The sequence below is a fragment of the Symphalangus syndactylus genome, chromosome 15 (assembly GCF_028878055.3).
Source record: "Symphalangus syndactylus isolate Jambi chromosome 15, NHGRI_mSymSyn1-v2.1_pri, whole genome shotgun sequence".
In the NCBI taxonomy this organism is placed as follows: Eukaryota; Metazoa; Chordata; class Mammalia; order Primates; family Hylobatidae; genus Symphalangus; species Symphalangus syndactylus.
In genome coordinates this window covers 19,486,866-19,492,972 of record NC_072437.2, presented here as the reverse complement: position 1 = coordinate 19,492,972, position 6,107 = coordinate 19,486,866, and the positions used below count along the sequence as shown (strand labels likewise).

General features: G+C 42.7%; 1 long non-coding RNA gene across 1 annotated transcript in view; it reads left to right on the top strand.

Moving 5' to 3' along the window:
* Positions 1–585: 585 nt before the first annotated feature.
* Positions 586–6,107, top strand: part of LOC134732633 (uncharacterized) — a 233,790-nt gene continuing 228,268 nt past the window's right edge. The window contains exon 1 of the long non-coding RNA XR_010115974.1: positions 586–687. This is a non-coding gene — a long non-coding RNA (uncharacterized lncRNA). The remainder of the gene's footprint in view (positions 688–6,107) is intronic.

The following is a 6,107-nucleotide window of genomic DNA, read 5'->3' as shown; positions in this document are numbered from 1 at the left end:
GAGGTCTTGCACTTTCTCAGAAGATTATGCCAGTTAACAATACATTATTGAAGTCTGAGGAGTGCTCTTACCCCGCCTCATGCTCACTGCATCCTTTCTCTCAGCCCTGAAAGACTACTTCGCCCAATCAATATGCTTTTATTGAACACAGGTTTATACAACCACTCAGCTCAAATATCACTTTCAGGAGTTTGCGACATGTGGCAAAGTCAACTTTCCTTCCAAATAATCTTCTATCAAGAAATCAGAAATCCTGAATTTAATCATCCCCCTTTTCACGTCCCATGAATTATAATAGGACCTCGGAAATGAAGAAGAAAAGAAATTCATTCTTTTGCTTTCAGTGGTCTTCTCTTCCCTGCTGCTTCCAGTGGAGTTGAAATAAACAAGATCCCTGAACATGGGAAGGGATCGGAAGTATCTGTAACTAAGAACAACAGATGGAAAAAAAAAAGTCCTTTATAAAATCTTAGAACTGGAAAGGGCATTAGAAACACCGAGTCCAGTTCTTTCATTTTCTAGATGACTCAATTCATATCTAAAGTGGCTGTGACGTGCTCAGACTTCATAGCTAGTCAGTGGCAGAGCTGGGAAAGTAATTCAAGTGTCCTGACTTTGAATCTGGTTATTTTCACTATGTATTCTGCCTGCACAACTGTCTCGACTGTGTACAGGGCAAGAATCTGAGTGAGTAGTCTCTTTATGAACAATTGCATTTATAAAAAATTAAATTTACGTTAGATAATTTTCTTCCAACCCTTAAATGTCATACAAAGCTAATATGCAGACTTCTAAGGACCTTGCACATGGTTTTACAGCATTTTTTTCTAACTTTGTTTTGTGGAGAGGAAATTTTTTAATTATCTTCACTTTACTGATGAAAAAATTAAGACCCAGAAAATCCAAATGGCTTATTTCAAGTGGTATAGCCATTTTGGATAGACAGGTAGGTACTCAAACCTAGGTCCTTGTACTCTTAGCTCCGTGTTCCCTTTAGTGTTCTCTGCAGCTTCCATTGCTTACCCTAAAATTTGTCTTCTGGCTGGTGTGGTGGCCACACCTGTAACTCCAGTGCTCAATCTGGAAGTTGAGGCAGGAGAATTGCTTGAGGGCATGAGCTTAAGACCAGCCTATGCAACATAGTGAGACCCTGTCTCTACAAAATACAGGTTTTTAAAAATTTGCCAAGTTTGGTGGTATGTGTTTGTAGTCCCAGCTACTCTGGAGACTGGGGAGGGAGGATCACTTGAGACCAGGAGGCCAAGGCTGTAGTGAGCTATGATGGCACCACTGCACTGCAGCCTGGGCAACAGGTTGTTTCTAAAATTTTTTTAAAAAATTGTCTTCCTATAATACTGAAGCACTTAACACTTCTCTAGTTTTGCTACTCCCTTGCCCTGGAATGGGGCAAATGTGTGCTTAATATTTTAGCCTGTACTCTTAACACCCAAGCTTAAAATCAAAGAGAGAAGTCTAATAGTATTTCCGGCTTCTCTGGGCGTGGCAAATATTGTGTTAATCACTTTACTTCGTGTTTGCAATCTGTTTCATAATCCTAATATGAACATGACATACAATGTATGAGTCATTTATTAATCTTGCTAAATTCACATTTGGCGATGTTCCTTCCAGCCTGTGCAAGTGAGCATGTACAGCCTCACTTGTGATCAGAACCATGATACCTGAGAAACTGTTTCTTCCTCTGCTGTCTTCTGTGACCAGCTCTTTATTCTCCAACTAAAATCACTCTGGTTGACAAGAGCTTCCAGTGTTAAGCTTCCTTCCGAAGTGACTGCAATTTAACTTTTCCAATCAAAATGGGAACAATTTGTGCTTTCTTATGATTCCAGAACTGCCATAAATCGGGGTAATAGATTTTTCAATGCCTAGTAAGATAATTGTGCTGGGGAGAAGATTAAAGTGCATGCTGGGAGCCATGGATGCTGTGTGCCTCCATCCTCCTGTTCTTGTTGCTTCCAGGACAACCTAGAAAACAAGGCTGGAGGAAGACAGCTTTAAATTCCTCATGCTAAATTAGTTCTGAGATGCTTCTGGGCAAAGACTGCCAACTGAACTCTGTTTTGACAGTGGAAATATTTATAATGAAACATAATGAAGTAAAATTTAAGTCCCATATTGCCCCAACACGGAAGCACTAACATTGCAATTCTGGTTATAGTGACACCTCCAATTACCAAAATGTGAAATAATTCTCTTTAGAAAATGACTTCACTTTGAGGAAATGAATCCTAGCTAAGGATCATGACCCACACACCAGGGGCTTCAAATCCTGTGTTACTGCTGACTCTAGAGAAGCAGATGAGATTCACCACGTCTGTTTCCCCCTCTAGAGGCAACAGTCGATACCAACAAGCCATGTCTGAGGCTTATGTGATGCCTGTGAAGCCTTGTCGAACAGCTCTACAAATGAAAGCACTGAGTATAGACTGGGGATTTTTGCAGCAGTAGTAACAGTTGGTAGGATATAATTAAAAACCCCCAGGGTTATCACCCTTATGCAGGTGATGCTCATGCTTTTTAGAAAGACTCTCATTGACACTGATTCTCAAGAGCAAAGAAAATTTCTCACCCAGGCTGCTGGTTGTTTTGATTCTTCATGAGTGAATCCCTTTGTTTATTCCTCTGTTCAACAAATATTTATTGCATACTTACTGTGTACCAGGTGCTATGTTTGACACTGAAGATACAGCAGTGAGTGTGATTGATGGGGTCACTCCCTAACAAGATATTAAAGTATTATACAGTCAATTCTTGGTGTTCAAGGTAGTTCTGTTTGATGAAGTCACCAAAAACACTGAATTAGCAAATACTAAGCCACTGCTCCTAGGGGAAATACAAGGTTATGTTCCTACAAGCCTCTGGTCATAATAGTTTCATCAATTGATCAATCCATAACTTTGCCTTATGTGTGTTTCTGTTTAAAGACATCTTTTTTTTTTTTTAATAGACATTTTTGATTCATTAACATTGAACTCACGGCTAACAGGACTGTAACTCATGCCTGAATGAAGCTTATCTGACATGCATCTTTTCTCCATAAGATACATCACGGCCCTCCCGTGATTAGGAACACTAGCTAGCACTTCAGCACTACGTTCGGGGACCATTTTAAACATTGAAATCACCAAGAAAAAGCACAAAAATAAGAAAAAGGTGGCACTGGATAGACTGTGAAAAGGACACATTTACAGTATGAGAACTGAAGCGAGAAGGCAAAGAGTTGAACTTGTTCAACTTGTTGGGAACATGCACATTGGGTGACTCAAATTTTCTGTGCACTTCTGCAAATGACCAAGGAAAGAACCACAGGTATTGATCCTGTGGTTACAAATACATTTTAGTAAGTAGGCAAATTTGCAAATACAGAATCTGTGAATCATGTGGATCAACTGTACCTCCTTGACTTGCAATTTCTTAAGCCCTTTGACCTTGAAGTTAGGACCACTCAGCCTTCACTGGATGTTACCCCACACTGACCCCAGACACATCTTGCACATCATAAAAAGGTAGGAGGAGTTCTTGGTCAGAAGGTCCCTGGCACTAGGTTCTACAGTTTTCCTTTTTCTTTTTGAGACAGGGTCTCATTCTTTCTCTCAGGCTGAAGTGCAGTGGTGCAATCTCAGCTCACTGCAGCCTCGACCTCCTGGGCTCAGTTAATCTTTCCTACCACCCACCACAGGCGCATACCACCACACCAGCTAATTTTTGTATTTTTATGTAGAGACGAGGTTTCACCATGTTGCCCAGGCTGGTCTCAAACTCCTGGGCTTGAACCATCTGTCCTCATCAGCCTCCCAAAGTGCTAGGATTACAAGTGTGAGCCACCATGCTTGGCCTAGGTTCTACAGTTTTAACTGGGGATTTGGGTTGTAAGAAACAGACTCCCTTGAATTACCTCATGAAAAGGGATGTTTATTATAAGGATATATTTGAAACTGAAGGCAGCTTGCAGGACCAGCTGTGCTATGACTCTCACAGACCACACAGCTTCTCTTTCTCCAGGCATTTCTGCTCCATTGTCTGTCCCTTTCATTCTTCTTTTCACCATGTGGCTTTTTGCTGTTTAGATATAACTCTTGTTTTCTCTTAATTCCAGCTTGAATGTTGCCCTTTGTGGTTGCTCTGGCCCCTCTCTTGTTCCCGTAGCTTTAGCTCCCTCTGAACTGGCCCAGTTCTCCATGTTTCCTAAGATACACTGAGGGAGAATTCGAGGGGGTCAGCTCATTATTTCACTTTAGACTGTGTCATTGGTCCTTGCCCAATCTCTGGACTGGCTGCCTTTAGGTCAGGTGCTTACTTACCTCTGAGTCAATCAACATGGCTGGGGCAAGTGAAATCACATGATACAAAACATGGTGACCAAGATCTAGCCTTGCTTCAGTGTGACTGATGCCTGCTTTGTACTTCAGATCTCTCATAACTGTTTCTTCTGCCCCTTTTCTTAAATGAGGGAATTGCTTTTGTATAGAACTCAGCCGCCCTCAGTGGTTAGACATCCTGGCGTCTGAATGCCACCTGACTGGGCCTCCACTGGTTGCTTGCCATGTGAACCTCTCTAACTGCCTACTATCTCTGCACTGGCTTAGAGTTTTGCATCCCATTTCTTTTTCTTTTCTTTTCTTCTTTCTTTTTTTTTTTGAGGCAGAGTCTTGCTCTGTTGCCCAGGCTGGAGTGCAGTGACCTGATCTTGGCTCACTGCAACCTCTGCCTCCTGGGTTAAAGCGATTCTCCTGCCTCAGCCTCCCGAGTAACCTGGGATTACAGGTGTCTGCCACCATGCCCAGCAAATTTTTGTGTTTTTAGTAGAGACAGGGTTTCACCATGTTGGCCAGGCTGGTCTTGAACTCCTGACCTAGCCTCCCAAAATGCTGGGATTATAGGCATGAGCCACCGCACCTGGCAAATTTTGCATCCCATTTCTCCTTGCCTCATGGACTGATCTTCAATGTCAGACCTGCATTTGAATCTTATTCTTGTCTATTTATCCTTAAAAGGAACCAATCGTGGTCATGTTTCATGCTCATTATTTCTATCTCCTTGACCACCAACATTCTTTTTTTTTTTTTTTTTGATACGGAGTCTCACTCTGTCTCCCAGGCTGGAGTGCAGTGGCATGATCTCGGCTCACTGCAAGCTCCACCTCCCTGGTTCACGCCATTCTCCTGCCTCAGCCCCTGAGTAGCTGGGACCACAGGCATCCACCACCGTGCCTGGCTAATTTCTCTTTTTTTTTGTATTTTTAGTAGAGACGAGGTTTCACCATGTTAGCCAGGATGGCTTGACCACCAACATTCTGTCAAAGCCCACAGATCTATCTAGACCCTTGCACTGTGTGCTGTGTTTTTTTGACCTTGTCTCATGCCTCTTGAGTCCAACGTTGAGCCCTAAAGCCTGTGAGGTCACTATCACTATCTATCAGTGCTCCCAAGGATATATAAGCCATAGTTTCCAGGGGGTCATGTTCCTGGCGCCTTATTAGGCATTCCACATGTAGCCTCTTCTCTGGAAGCTCTTCTATGTGTGTTGGACTAAAGTCTTCTACCAGAACATTCTCATGCACAAACTGAAACTCGATATTTTTTTACCACATGTCATCCTCACCCTGAGAGGTCTTTCAAGCTCCAGTACTTCTGTCTGGAGTCACTAGCACGTCAAGGGCACCATGTATGTGCTTCCACATCCTTGGCTGTGCTGCATCCCTTCCTGAGATGCCATCTCTAGGTCCTCGTTGGACTTGAAGTCTCTGGAGCAATAGTTCTTGTGGCAGTGGCTTAATTCTAACATTCATCTACAATCAAACAATCTTGTGCTTGCAGTTTCCTCTGATGCTTAGAGCCTCTTCCCATCTCATCAACCTCAGAACCTGGCTCTCTTCCTTGGTAATGAGCTCAGGAAGACCCATTTCTGTACTGAACCTCAGCCTACTGTCCTTGGCTTGTCATATTCTAACTACAGAAGGGTAGTCACCATGAGGAAATGGAGTGTTGGGCTGTGTGCAGTCAACACCAATGGCCTCAAAGAAGGCATACCTTCTGTATTAGTCCATTTTCATACTGCTATGAAGAAATACCCAAGACTGGATAATT